This window comes from Taudactylus pleione, unplaced genomic scaffold (genome assembly GCF_031769625.1).
Source record: "Taudactylus pleione unplaced genomic scaffold, aTauple2 ptg000129l, whole genome shotgun sequence".
Classification (NCBI taxonomy): domain Eukaryota; kingdom Metazoa; phylum Chordata; class Amphibia; order Anura; family Myobatrachidae; genus Taudactylus; species Taudactylus pleione.
This window is the reverse complement of record NW_028284531.1, coordinates 3,040,714-3,056,378: the sequence shown is the minus strand read 5'-3', so window position 1 is coordinate 3,056,378 and position 15,665 is coordinate 3,040,714. Positions and strand designations below refer to the sequence as shown.

Sequence of the window (15,665 nt, the reverse complement as noted above, 5' to 3'; positions counted from 1 at the left end):
GGAATGAACACTGCCAAAAATGTTTTGGTTAAATATGTGCATTTATTTTTTGGGGGATACCAATAAATTTACATCAAATGTACGACTTTGTATTCTGACATTATTGTAAAAATGGGTTACATTTAATCCGGGCCCACAAGCCAACAACGTTCAACCTAAAAATTTACACATTGGAAAAAAAGGGCTCGTTAAGGAACGTTTAAAACATTACCTAAGGAGGAAAAATCACCTTGCAAACACAAAATGAGGCACCAAACCTAAACATGATGACATTATTGTTACAATAGTCCAAAAACAACACATTGCGGCCAAAATACACCCCCACAAATGTACGCTAATTGATTGTGTAATCCAGACATTAGCAGCTATGATTTCCACCTGCGTTCGGTTTTGTGCTATCCAAAAAAACTGCTTTCCAAACACATACCAAGCCGGTTTTCAATCCAACACTAATTGAGTTTCTGACAAGCCGTGATTAATCGATGCTACATCGAGGAGTGCCGGGACGGAGGAGAAGGCCATTGCCACTGTGGTCGAGTTATCCAGCCCCTAAGCTGTGCGAGCATTTTGAAGGGAAAGAGGAACATCCAGTGACGTATGAGTTGGTATGAACATATTTGACGTTCGCATTTGTTAATGTATGTACGCCCAAAAAACGCCTCGCCACGCCTGCGTTTTTCCATCTCCTCCCCCGTCAACACCCAAAAACGCCCTGCTCTGTCAATCACATTTGACATGTCACTTCCTGTACGCTATTTGACGAACGAGGCAAAATAAGCTCGCAATCTGCCGTACGCACATGCGCAGTGTAACACCGACGCATGCGCGGTTAGTCAACATCGGAACGCAACGTGCGTACTGCTGGTAACGAGCGGCTCTGAATCAGGGCCAATATCTTTTGTTTTGTGCATACCTGGATCTGTGAATTATTGATGATAGCAAATACATGTGTCCACACAACCATCTTTTTGTTGCCCATGTTGAATGTGGTTTGGAAAAAAACACAAAACATGAACTTTGGTAGTGTCAAAAAAAAGGCAAGTTTATTTTTTTGATCCAGCTAATAAATGCATTACAACTGTGCTTACCTGTGCAAAAGGCAAATCAATAGGCCTATACTAAGTACACTTACTTGTCTGCTCTGCTAATGTTTTGTACAATGTACAGTGGATTTCTTTCATTGGGCCTGATTCATCATGGATCGCAAATGCAACAGCGTACACAGATCAGCCAATGGTGCGTACTGCGCATGCATATGCACCACAGTGCGCGGGTGTGAGTTAGCACTGCCATCGCACTGCGATCACCTGTGCAGATACAAAGCCAATGCAGATGGACAGATGGGACGTCAGCGTTTGGGGGTGTGACGGGGTAGTGGTCAGAGAAACACAGGAGGGCCTGTCTGTTTGAACGCTGTTACATGGGCGTGCATAAATTAGCCACTGCGACAGCATACGTAGCTTGTGTACTCTCTGCGTGCAATGAGACTTGTCATTTTTGAGTCAGACCTGTTGTAATTGTATGTGAGGGGCCGATGTTACTCGATGTTCCCGTCGTTCCCGATATATACGCAGGACTGTAAGGTATTACGGATGTGAGATAGCGGCAGTGGGTGCCTCTATGCTGGCTGTACAATTGCAGTCATTAGCATGTTTTTGCAGCAGACCTGCGTGCGTAATCGCAGCTGCGATCGCAATAGCAATCTGTAGTGAATCAGGCCCATTGCTTGGTACAAATGTCCTTGCACATGTTAGCATTTTTTTTTTAAATTAAAACAAAGGTTTTTTTCCCCTTGATACATTTTGTTATAATATAACAATATAAAATTACAGGCAAAGTGTTAGTGGGAAGAAAAAAGCTGCCCGCCCATCCTTAAGCCAGGATGACGAGTTGCCAGGTAAATACATTTTCTGGATTGTGCTTTGGTAAATGATAGAACACATTGTTGTCTTACATGCTTCATTTATTTAATGTCCATCTTCAGCTTGCCAATCTGCCAGACAGCCACCACCGCCATCTCATCTTGGGAGTGGAGAGATACAACAGTCCCAAATTCTATCAAAACCACAGACTCCTCCCTGTGTGCAGCCATTTGGTGAGTGTCTATAAAGAAAAAAGCAAAGCATTATCATTTTTTATTTCAGACAAATGTCTTAAGTACTTTTGAAAAGTCAAACTTAGGGTTTCAAGTCTTGAATCGATGTTAAAGGTGGCAAAAAAGCACAGTGGAGAAGTTTAACATGAAAATTTCTGCATGTACGGAAAAACTGAGAAGTTCTTCATGAGAAATGCTTCCATCCAGCTACATATTTGCTATGATGTACTCCACAAATGATCATATTTTATTCTGTAAAAAGCATCATACATCAACCGGTTTACCTTTCAAGCACTAAATCATACATCAGCATTTTGGAATGACAAGCTGATTTCTGTTGCTTAGGAAGGGGGGGAGGCTGCCTGATTTGTAAACTTTGTTTTTGGGGTTTTCCTTTAGAACCACACACTCAAGATCCTCATTCCCCAACTTTACAGCCAGTTGGTCATCCTGAGGAAATACAAGAAGATGGAATTTTTACAGTGCACATATTTCCAGTCACACCACAACAGCCACAAACACCAAGCCCACTTAGCCCTTACTTACAAGAGCCAGTAACAAATATGGGTGCTGATGCTGCTTCTGCCTTCCTATCCTGAATGGCAGCATTCATGACCATCATATGGCTCTAATGGACATACAAATGAGACACTTGTCACAATATACATTTGCGTTAAGTGTGACAGCAGGCTTTCTCCCATTAATGCTAGTTCTTTGAGCCTAAATTAGAATGTAAGTAAGCTTAATAACAAATTAAGTAGTAATTTTGAAATGATGACAAGAATGCTAGAGGCAAAAACTAAAGCTAACATTAAACAAACAGATAAGTGCGCACAATCAGCAGCCTATTAGACGCACTGGTGTAGTAGTGTCACCCCACACTCCAACAATAAATGTTATGAAAATCCCTCCTCGCCAACACATTTCGATACTGCTTGTATCTCCATCAAGGCATTTTCAACACTTTGTTGGACTCATACCTACCAGTGATCGGGGTAACCTGAGATGTCAGGTGTACTTCTGTGTATATGTGCATTTGTCTACTCATATCCAAAGTAGACCATACCAGATGGTGAGGGTCCAATTTATTCTGATTTGCATGTTTTTATCTTTGATGCTATATAATAACTTACTGTGTTACACTATTGGAGCTTTTTCTGATTACATATTGGGGTGGCGTACCTATGGTATTGAGAGGGAGAGATTATCCTGATGGGGTTCAACCCACTTGTCTACTGTAATTTCTAGACCACTCCGCCTGGTACAGATGTGTCCAAATACATCTATCCTCCATTATCGTGATGTGAATAGATAGCACAAGCAGCTTCTGCTTATTAAAATGATATGCAGCATGCCTATGTTCTGTGTGTGACTGCGGGTGTATTTGCATGTGAAATTCTATGTTACAGTGTCAGTGGCTGTAACACTGTAACATACCATTTCACATGCAGATACACACGCAGACGCATACAGAGAACACAGGCATCAGAAGCTGCTTATGCTAGCTGTTCACATCACTGTGTGGATGAGAGGCATTTGAAGGTACAAAGTCGCACAAAAAGACGCACAGTGCTACAGAATCAGGCCACGGTATGGCGTGATTAGAAGGGCTGTTTAACGCGCAAGGAGGCTAGATGTATGAGGACACATCTATAGGGGACTCATCCTGATTAATTTAGTTTGAGCCAGTGGTTAACATTTATTCAGTTATACAGTATACTATGTGGTTGTTTTCTTTTTCTTTAAGTGATTAAAGATCATCAAACATATGCCATCATTAAGGAATTAACCATTGTGAATAGCTCTCAAGATTGAGTGCTGACTGATGCATTGGTGATATTTGTTTTGCTTTTAATGCTAACATTAATTTTAATGAAAGTTTTTTTATGCATGTTCCAAAATCAAATCAATGATATTAGGGACATGAATCAAAATGTGATATACTGTAATGTGGTGCCCAAATGATGAGTTGCTTCCCTGAGGCAACAAGTAGCTCCAGTAGCAGTTTAAAGGTCTCACCTGCACCAACACCACCTAGGCGTGGGTTCCCGCAAAGGAGGTGGTGCTGCACGTTCAAGCCGGTCAGCACCCTCCCCTAGTCAACCACCTAAAAGGGGATAATGACAATAATCGTACAAGATATGTTCTACAGTTGTATTTTTATGCTGTAAAGAAACAAATATCTGAAAATTATATTTCTATGCAGAAACATTTTTTTTGCTATATTTGTATGGTGTTTGTGCCCTTTTTGAAGCACAAGTTATTTTTTTACAACACTACTTTCACAAACAGCCATTAACACCATTATATACAAGTGTTGACAGAATAAAACATGTTAACTAAATGATCATTGTTTTATTACTTTTCTATTATTGTTTTATTACTTTTCTGTTATCATGTACTAATTTGTATTTTCTATATATCACTCCTCAAAATAATGGGAAAATTATTAGGAGTACTTTTTATGTAAAAAACATTTATAGGAAAGGGCCCTAGACCGCACACCCTGAATATATATAATGGGAGGTGCTGCCTGTTGAGAGTATTATTGCAGGCACAGAAACAGACAAATCACAGGTGCACAACTCCAAATGACTGATTATATATAAATACATTATGCAATAACATTTTGCAATAAATAGAGGTTTTTAGCATAATCATGGCCAAGGTTATGGGCCTACCCACCATATCCAGGTAACCTCATACCTTTCTTCTACCTCAGTGGAAATCCCAGTTTTTATGACAATTTCCACAATTTTATGATTCTGTGGTATTTTACCTAACTGTTTTTCCAATTTTTGCAATTATTTGTATATATGGAGTTCTACCCATGTATGTTTGGGCTATTGTAAGAATAAATTACGTTTTTGTACATGCACTAAAATGAAGTCTGTGTTGTTGTGGGATAAAAAGGACATTGGGCATGCCTGTTGTCCTATAAAAATGTTACCTGAAATCATACCACTGTCACTCCAGGCTAGGGAAGTAGATATAGGTGGAGATAGTCTTGAGCGCAGAAAGCATTGGCCCAGGTAGCAGGAGAAAGTGGCTTGAAATATGCCTACCACCCTCCCTGTCACTGACTGAAAGCTCCCAGTAGTAAAGAAGTGCAGAACTGCCAGCAGTTTGTGTAGGCCTGATGAGGCTCGTGACCGTGCAGTGTCTGGCTCAAGCTGAGTTTTGACAAGGTCATACACGTTCTTCAAAGTGTGGTGGTTGAGGAGGAGAATGTGTCTGACATCGTCATCAGACACTTCATTGAGGTTCAAGCACTCACAGAAGAACCTAGGCTTACATAGGCTCTGTGGCACCCCTACCTGCTGGTTCCTCAATTCTATTTCTTGCTACTGGGCCCTTTCAGTCAGCTGGTGCAGACCACATAAAATAAGTGCCTGTGCACACAATACTGGATATCCTTCCTCAGCCATGCTTGTCAGCAGAAAGAGCTGATATTGTTGGCTCTTATAAAAATTCTGATTGAGTTTGGGCTAATTAAAATGGTTTACACATGTCCACACGATTTTTAAAACAAATGCATTGATTTTGTGTATTGAGTTGCGATTTGTGTGCGAGTGTCATCGATTTTGAAAACTCGAATCGTAGTAAATTAGTGATTTGCATTGGTACCAATGTTATTTTGATGATGTTTGTTTCGATGGTCATTTTATGCGATTTGGTCTGCGAAGTTGTGTTTGACTTATGATATCAATGCGATTTGACCTTTAGTAAATTCCCGATTTGCAAAATCACACCTTTATCACTAAAGAATGGAAAATTGACCAAACATGAGCCTTAGTAAATCTCCCCCTATTTGGCAAAAAATGTATAGGTACAGTATATGAAATATGGAAAGCCTAGAATAAAATTTGTTCTTTTGGCTTCCTTAGCTCCCCCACCATTCCTAATGTTAAAATAATAGCTCCTGTGCTTAATAATTAGGTGTATCTACCTGCAACCAATTATGTCATAAAATTAGCATTCACATTTCATACATAAACCTTTTTTCCCCACCAAATGGCCCTGACATTTAATAATTACTATTCACATTTAATAAATAAACATATTTCCCTCCAAACAGACCTGATATTAAATAATTATTATTCACATTTAATTAAATAATAATAATAATAATAATAATAATAATAATAATAATAATAATTATAATTCTACCTTCCCTCAAACTCAGACCAGCATTAAATGAAAAGCCCCCAAACCTCCCCTCCTAAATTAAATAAGCACCACTATTAAATGAAATACTCAAAATACATAGCACAATAAATAATTACATCAAAAACACCATTAAATTATTAACCCCAATGCTTCATTAAATCATTAGCCCACACCCACACCCAAATTACATCAAAAAAATATTTATTTTTCACAGCATAATAACACTTGACAAAAACCAAGCATGAAACAAATGTACAAATAATCAAATAGATCATCAAGTAAATAAAGAAACTGTAGATTGCAGCTCCATTTACTGAAAGCAGAAGAGTAAGTGAAATGACAGGGACTAGTGGATAAGACAGCCTTAGGCAAAAATGTAGAAATTAAAGTATAAAAGACCAAAATGGAAGGGGATAGGGAAAGATAGTAGGGAGGGGACGAATGTTTGAGGTCAAGTCCAGTACCCTATGAATCTACACAGTGAAAAGCAGATTGCATGGCTGTAAATGTGAAATGTTGGCTTAAATAATTTATCAACAACACTAGCAATAAAGAGTAACTACAACAAAGGTCTGAAAAGCTCTGGGAGGAAGCACTTTGAGAGGATAGGCTATTATTGATAAGTCAATAACCCCAGACTTGGTGATGGGGTTTATTGTCTAACTATGCAGAGATTTTTTCCATTATCACCAAAGACTATATTTTATTAAGGTATTATTGTCAAGAAGGGGGTTCTGGACAATTCCAATTTTTGTGTACCAGACACCTGTATGGAAAGCTTATACTGTGTTATGGTGTGTACACACGTAGCGATTTAAAAGAACGATTTGAATGATAACAATATCGTTATTGTTCAAATCGTTCATATAAATGGTCCGTACCAACTTACCAGCGATGGACGATAGCGATATCGTCCATCGGCCGTGCATGCCGGTCAACTTGCTCAATATCGAGCGATCGCGGGTCACTATAGTCGTCGTTAAGTAGGTGGTGTGTTGGATGATCGATATGGACCATGCAGCACACCAGGGAGGGTGCATAACGATCAGCCAGCGATATCGTATTGCTGGCTGATCGCTACAAGTGTATGAACCAATATTCTTTAATACGGGTGCCACTTGGACAGAACTGTAGCGCCCATGTGTGTGTGTTAGAAAATGACGAACTGCAATTTGAGTTATCTTGAGCACCAGAGACATGAGTATTGCAGCACTGGTGGGGGTGTGCTTTACTGAATCAAGGATTCCCACAGCTCTGCTAATTGCAGGAAGAGAGATGCTAAGTAATTACATTTTAAAGTCTGATTTGCAGATTATTGACACTGTCATAATAGAATAATTATTGGATGTTATAAGGTATTAGAAATGGGACTAGCAGTGTTAAATTCTACGTGCCAAGTGTTTTTTTAAAGAGAAAAAGAATAATGTAGTACTCCTCCAACCTCTAGAATCTTGCAGAAATGATCCAGATTGTATATGGCATGCTGACATTGACTGTATGTACTGCACTGGGATTTTCTGGGCTACAGGAATGCAATAGAATAATACAGTATGTGACTACAAGATTTTAGGTTGCCAATTTTTATACTTAAAACAGTTGCTTTTAATAAAAAAAGTTAAAAGAATGATAAATGGAGACATGGAATATTTTGGTAAACAAAACTGAAATCAAGCAAGAAATATATCATTTTGACCTTTGGATTACAGATTTAAGCACACAGAAAATGCAGAAACTCATTATATCTTTCCTTGAAGACATACCAATTTTGACTTGTGAGGCAAAATATTAAGTGCTTCAGGTCAAGCAAGTGAGCCTGTCATTCAGCAGAGATGTAGCATAGAATTCTTATAAATCACCTTCCACAAAATGATGGGCTTTCAGCACTGTAATTGCAACTTTACAAGAAGCAGTAAGTCACAGCCTAATCAATAGTCAACTGTTAGATTCATGAACACTTACATTATACTAAAAACCTAGTGGACATTTCCATAGTCTGTTACAGAAAGTGTCAATATCAGCTCTCAGTGCATATCAGAAAGACCCTTGAAGTTATTCTAACTTTTTAATAAATATTATAAGGATTTTTACTTATTGTTTCTACGATGTTCCCCACGGTGGCAAAATATGCATGCATTCAACAAAATCTGTTTTCTTGTTTAAAGGTGCATAAGGTGCTGCATTGTATAGTGACATGGAAGGAAAAAAGGGTTCTATAAGGGAGTTGATCAGAGGCATAACTAGGGTATTTTGAGCCCAGGGCAAATGTAAAAATGGAGCCCCCCCCCCCTATGTGCGTGCGCCAATGGTGCGTGTGGTGAAAAATGGGCATGGTCAAAAGGGAATGGTCACTTAAAAATGGGCATATCAACATGACACACCCCTTTCTCGTCACTCTGCACCTTAATGCAGTGCCCCAATGCAGTGTCCCCAGTAGTGGTACCCCTATGCATTGCTCTTTATATAGTGCCCCCAGTAGTAGTCCACCCCCTATGCAGTGCCCCCAGTAGTGATCCCCCTTATGCAGTGCCCCCTATACAGTGCCCCCTGCTGTAGTGGTCCTCCCTATTTAGTGCCCCCAGTAGTGGTCCCCCAGTGCAGTGGCCCTAGTGCCCCCAGTAGTAAGCCCCTTATATATTTCCCCAAGTAGTAATCCCCCCCATGCAGTGCCCCCAGTAGTGGTCCCCATTATTCCTCCCCTTATTCAGTGCCCCTTATACAGTGCCCCCTGTAGTGGTCCTCCATATTTAGTGCCCCCAGTAGTGGTCCCCATAGTGTAGTGCCCCCAGTAGTAAGCACCCCCTGTAGTAGTCCCCAGTAGAGGTCTCCCCTCCCGATGCAGTGCCTCCAATAGTAGGTACTCCCCAGTAGTAGTTCCCCCACCCAGTAGTGCCCCCAGTAGTAGTTCCCTCCCCCTGCAGTAGTGACCCCAGTAGTAGTCGTCCCTCCCGCAGTAGTGACCCCCGTAAAGCTGACAAATACAAAAAAAATAGATTAAAAAAAACTTACCTGAATCCCCGCTCTGGCTCCCGCTGTCTTCCATGCATCAGTCCTCCCGGGCTGGCACGCTCTGCATTATGGGAGAGACATCATGATGTCATGACATCTCTCCAATTATCCACTGCAGAAGCCGGAAGGCAGAGCTCATGAGTGAGCTCCAGCCCGGCTCTTGCAGTGGGCGCTGCAGCAGACAATGAGAGTTTGTTTGACTCTCATTGGCTACTGATTAACACACACATCGCAGCCGGACGGCGGCGATGTTTGTGCAGCAGCAGCCAATGAGAGTCTGTCTGACTCTCATTGGCTGCTGATTGGCACACACATCGCCGCCGCGCTGGTGGCGATGTGTGTGTAAAAACGCACAGCCTGAGCCCGCCTCCCACCCTCCGCCTGGCACTATTGGGTAAGCGCTCCTGGGGAGGGAAGGGGCTCGGCTGTGGAGCACAGGACTGGCGCTGGGCGCAGCGAAGCCTAGCACCCATCCTATGTAAATGTGTAGTGCTGACCGCTCTCACTGCCATCGGCACTACACTGGGTAACTAGGCCGGGCCGCTACCGTGGCCGGTGGCGCACCCCCGCGCTGCCGGTCACACGGTGCCCAGGGCACATGGTCTGCCGGCCCTACTCTAGTTATGCCACTGGAGTTGATAAAAGGAAAGATAGGGAATAATGATATGTATTATTTATTAGCTAGTCCAAAGCATTTGCATTATAGAAATTGACCAGAAATTACTGAGAGGAAATATTTCTAATGATATAGATGATAATATTGGTAATCCATATGGGATAATTATATGCATTGCTTTTGGCTTCTTATTACTCAAAATGTTAAGTCTGCAAAGCATTTAGATATGCTTTTAACATCCAGCATTATATACAAAGCTGTTTTGCTTGGGAACTTTAGCATACAAACAGAATACCCTGTAATGTACCAGACACCAAGGGCAACATGATTGTATTGTCCCAATTCTCTCTATCAGAGCCAAAATCACTCCCACTGACATCACTAGTGATGTCAGTGGGGCCGGCTTCAGACGGTAGGCGTTCCCTTGGGAACGCCTACGTCTGGCAGGCACGCCCCCGGCACACCCACCAAAGGGGGCGTGCTGTCAGTCACCATCGACAGCACGCCCCCTTTGATGAGACACTCCGAGCGAAGGAAAGTCCTTCGCTCTTCGGGTCTCGCGCATGCGCACGATGGAGCTCCCTCCGTCGTGCGCATGCGCAGTGGGGACCATCGACCCACTTGCGAGCGGACAGCCGCTCGCGAGTGGGTCTGAATGAGGGCCATAGCTCATACTTCATCGTTTCTTGCTAACCTTAAATGGGAGGAATCATATAAATCCCTATCTGTTTCTAAATGTATACATTTTGGAAGAGATACAGTAAATAAAACAAGTAGAGACTTATGTGCAAAGTGTTACGGATTAGGTATAAGGATCTAGCTTTTCATCAATAAATCATTCATTTTGATGAAACTCGAGTCAATATTTCACACTCTAAAAAGCACAATCTCACTTTACATCTGCCACAATATTTACCCTGTTAATCCTTTTTTCCTTACAGAACCACTTACATTTTCTACTTTTTGATTACTTGCTTTTGGTCATGGTTTGGAATGGTTCTTCAATTAGGTTAAGTGAATATTTAAGTTGAGCCTTAGGGGCATATTTATTAATTATCTGGACTTGGTCCCGATCAGTGGGGCTGCAGCACAGTCCAAAGGTAAATATAAGAGCTGCATCAACTGCCAGTGAATCCCGGGCAGCGATGTTTGGCAGTGTTTGGGATGGCAGTTGGTTTTGAATTTTGGACTGCCCAGTCATTATAATTTCTTATCGACGTTTTTCATGGCAATAAGAGATTAAGGATCATCCAAATGTATGAAAAAACGCATATAGGAACAGGGGCTCCAATAGAAGCCCATCCTTGCAATGTGTGAAAAGTAAAGTGACCTCTAATGTGATCATTTTACTTTCAGTTCAGGGAATTCTACGAATCCCTGCCCCAGTAATTTTTGTGGAATGTAGCTTAGAGGAAGATGGTGTAGCTATTGAGACTAAGCTCTGGGGAGTGTGGGGGTGGGGGCTGGTATTTCCATCAATATTCAATAAATTAACACCAACAATTAACAAAAACATTTTGCTATGATCTACTTATTCTAACATATGCAGAATAATTAGATGATCATCAATAAAGGCATGGTCATATGCATACATAGAGCATTAGATATCCTAAAATACTGTAGTTTGTCTTATACTGAGATTTCTTAAAATAAATGAGCCACTATGGAATACACTTTAGCAAATGGTTTCTAAGATAACTAGCTTGTATGTTGTACAAGATCAGTCTTAGGGACAAATTTATCAATAATTTATTTACTAAACTAATATGAAAACTGATGTTTTTACCCACTTTTCACAATATTTTAGTTTAATATAAATATATCAAAGGGCCTTTGAAGGAGATTTTGCAAAAATCTCCTCCATGTCCTAAAACTCGCATCCCCTTTGAATGCTGATCACATTGGCCACACCTCTAATGGGAAATGTGATCAGCTGAATTTACTAAGCTCTAATGGCATCAGCATAGGCTATCCTCTGTAATTTTGCTGAGCTCCCCCATTTTCCTGCTTTGCTGTGCCGAGAACAGAGGCACAGCAGAGCCAATGTCACTAACAGTGAATGATGAGTGAACTGCACTGAGATATGTCCAGCAGCTCACCCTTCCCTCACACAACAGATCAGGACACTGAGCCCAGAACTGAGGTCTGTTATGCAGCCTGTGTCCTATCTAGAGATGAGCAGGTCTGGTTATCAGAGAACCGGACCCACCCGAACTTCACGATCCGGGCCAGGATCCAAGTCCAGCTCAGGTTTTCCAGCCTAACTCGGATCCCAAAGTGAGGCAAAATATCATCATCCCGCTGTCGGAATCTCGTGGGTTCTAGATTGTACATAAGTCCCTCCCCACGGCCATTTGCTTGCTGAGTCCTGGGCTGTCAGGGCTGTGCTTCATCCAAGGGGGTCTGTGTTATGTCCAATACAGGGGTGTGCTGTGCTGGGCTGTGTTGTCCAATACAGGGTGTGCTGTGCTGGGCTATATTGTCCAATACAGGGGTGTGCACTGGTGTGTTGTGCTGGGCTGTGTTGTCCAATGCAGGGGTGTGAAGGGGTTTGCTGTGCTGGGTTGTGTTGTCCAATACAGGGGTGTGCTGTGCTGGGCTGTGTTGTCCAATACAGGGTTGTGCTGGTCTGGGTTGTGTTGTCCAATACAGGGGTGTGCAGGGGTGTGCTGTGCAGGGCTGTGTTGTCCAATCTAGGCAGGGTGTGCTGTACTCTGTCCAAAATACCGGTAACGCAGTTACTCCCCCCTGTTGCATTATCCCTCCCCGCTAGAAAGAGTCCAGTGCTGGTTATGGAAATTACAGGAAACCCCTACTCGTTTTGTCCCATTTTTCTACAACCAGGACCGGCTCAGAAAAGCACTGTGCTGGTACTTAATACACAGGGGCCCCCTATGCATTTTGGCCCCTGTATTTTTAGAACTAGGATAGGCTTTATATAGCCCGGTGCTGGTTATACTTTTGGGCAGGGGGTGCACATCTTTTTTTTTTAAAGTGTTTTTATATTTACACAGAAACATGCATGTATCTCATGGATATGTGCATATTTCTGTGTTACTCTGACCTGCTCAGGATAAACTAGCCTATCTGAACCTGGTCTAAAGTTGTGGTGAATATTAGTCAAGTTTAGCTTGCAAATTTGCAAATCGCAACCTATTACATTTGGAGAGTTGTACGTTTAGAATGGGAAAACATATGGATGCGATTTGGCAATTTCCGATTTGGGGGAAAAAGTGAAAAATGCGAAAAAGCCTGTTCTCACACTCAATTACATTTGCGATTAGCCAAAACATGCAAATTTATTGTCAAACTTGCAAAAAAAACAAAATCGCTATTACATTTAGACCATAGACTCTCCTCTGGGAGTTGTCATATTTCTGAGAAAACAGTTGGTTCCTGTGCCTTAACAATTTTTATTTTTTAAAAACATCTACAAGGAGAAGGGCTTACATCATCATAAGAGTGAGGACTACCAGTCATAAAAAAGGCCAAAGCCTTAGCCTTTCCATGCCACTTTGTGTGGTGAAAGGCATACTGTCAATTTTATGTATTTCTGCAGCTAACTTTCCCTTTGATGTTTTTTGATTTATCAATGTAAAAGATTGCTTGTTTGATTTTAGATTCTCTGACTTAAACTCTGTATGACCTTGGGCATCGTCTTTAGTAGATGACGTAGATGGACTAGTATCGTCATGACTGGTGGCACTGGCAGCAGCTCCAGCACTAGTATGTGGTTCGTGCTCTCCTGTCAACTGATCATTCTCCATATCAACAAATAAATGAATAAAACACTGCGCTACCACTTACAGTGTCACAATATTGTTTTTGAATAAAACACTGCGCTACCACTTAGTGTCGCAATATTTTGTATGAATACACTGTGCTACCACTTTGCAGTGTCACAATACGTGTTGACTATTACACTGCATTTCCACTTACAGTGTCACAATTTTTTTTATGAATAAAACACTGCGCTACCACTTACAGTGTCACAATATTTTTTATGAATACACTGCGCTATTACTTACAGTGTCACTATACGTGTTGACTATTACACTGCGGTTCCACTATCAACCCCGCACCCACTGGCCAGGGGTGCCAGGGATAGCTCCGGGCTATGAGACTAGGCCTGGGGTGCCCTGGAGAGGGGGACCCCATTATTGGGGGATCACCACCTCCCCAGGGATCCCCGGCCTGGGCTGATTAGCAGTCAGGCATAATGCTTTGGCCAGGGATACCAGTGAAATGTTTTCCCTGGCTGTGGCATTATCCCCCTGCTAGAAAGAGTCCGAAATGCTGGTCGGCATTTCGACTGCGGGCTTCTTGACTACATCCCATTATTTATATGTTACATACAGTGCATAAAGCAGGCTGAGGTAACCTGAGGCATGCCTCCTGTTGACAAATAACTTCCAGTAGGCCCAGCAAACTTCACAGATGCTATGAGTTCTAGTTCAGCCCAAGAGCTACAGGCTGCTTTCCTCTGATGTAAACAGCAAGTCATTATCCCTAACAACCTCCCTGAGCATAAAGTAAAAGTCTGTTTACAGTGTGTACTATCAGCACCTCCACAATCAAGACCACCACATTTCTATGAGATGCATAAAAACCCTCCTCCAGATCAAAGATGTCTTTCATAAACTGAAGAACTTGATCCTGCATAGATCTTCCCTCATATTTTTTTTTTTTTGGGATTCAAACAAGAATTTATTTACTGTTAAAAGGACTTGTGGTAGCATAAGTCACATGCATGTGCACAATAGCACAGTATTTAAACATCACTAAATGTAATTTTTTTTAAAAAAAACAAGAGTAGAAAAAAACCCCTAGAAGATATTCACAATCGCTGTGTCCTCTTGAACCCACCCAAAATTTCCCAAGTGTTCATCCACCACCTTATTCAGTGGCAGCAGCCTGCACAATATTCTGAATGTGAATGGGGAGTGTCTCCAAACATTGTCTTGTGGCTCAGAGTCTTATACGTGCAATCATCATTGCAGCACCCCGATACACTGGGAGAGGTCTTGTCTATCTCAAACTGTAAAGCATCTCTGAAGAATTGGCAAGCACCGCGATTGTGTTTGAACACTGTAAGGATGACTGTTTTCATCTGTGTGCTTTTTGCCATCACTTGTAAGATTCATACCAGGAATTTGCCCAATCCTTTCCTGCTGACACGGATCTCTATGCACCACATAACAATACAGGACCTCATGCCTGCACTCCATGTCAAATCTGAAGTGCATAACAGCAACAGGTGCAGAAAGATCATCTCTGGCAATAAGGTACTAGGTATGTTCATCTGTCAGCTCTTCATACTTTTCCCGCTCCTTCCATCCCCACTCGCTCATATAGCAGCTGCATATTTGTCTTTGTGAGTTCAAATACACAGTCTAGAGTCTTCTGGTCCAAATCCGTTACTCTGCGGCACTCTATACACAGATTCAACGCATTTCTGTCAAACTTCTTCAAGACAGAAAGGCTCCCAAAGGGTCACCCAGCTGATTAATGGCTTGCACCTTGGCACACACAGCTGCCATTGCAGCATGTTCCTCTTGGCGCTTTTGTTTTTTTTTGCTTTTGCCCTTACAGACTTCCTCTCCATGACATAGCTGATGATGTAATACTCTGAAGACCGGTTCGGTGCCGGAGGGGGTGAAGAAGCTCATAAATATTTTTAAGAATCAAAACTTTAAAATAAATAAATTAAAAACTAAACAATCCTTCTGTCTTTTCCCTGTCTGTAGGCCATAAAAATATTCCAACTCCCTCAGGCCT

The 15,665-nt window shown here is 41.7% G+C and overlaps 1 pseudogene; it reads right to left on the bottom strand.

Annotated features, from left to right (window-relative positions):
• Nucleotides 1-14,787: 14,787 nt before the first annotated feature.
• On the bottom strand, nucleotides 14,788-15,457 carry LOC148523585 (N-alpha-acetyltransferase 40 pseudogene; annotated as a pseudogene).
• Between the last annotated feature and the right edge of the window lie 208 nt (nucleotides 15,458-15,665).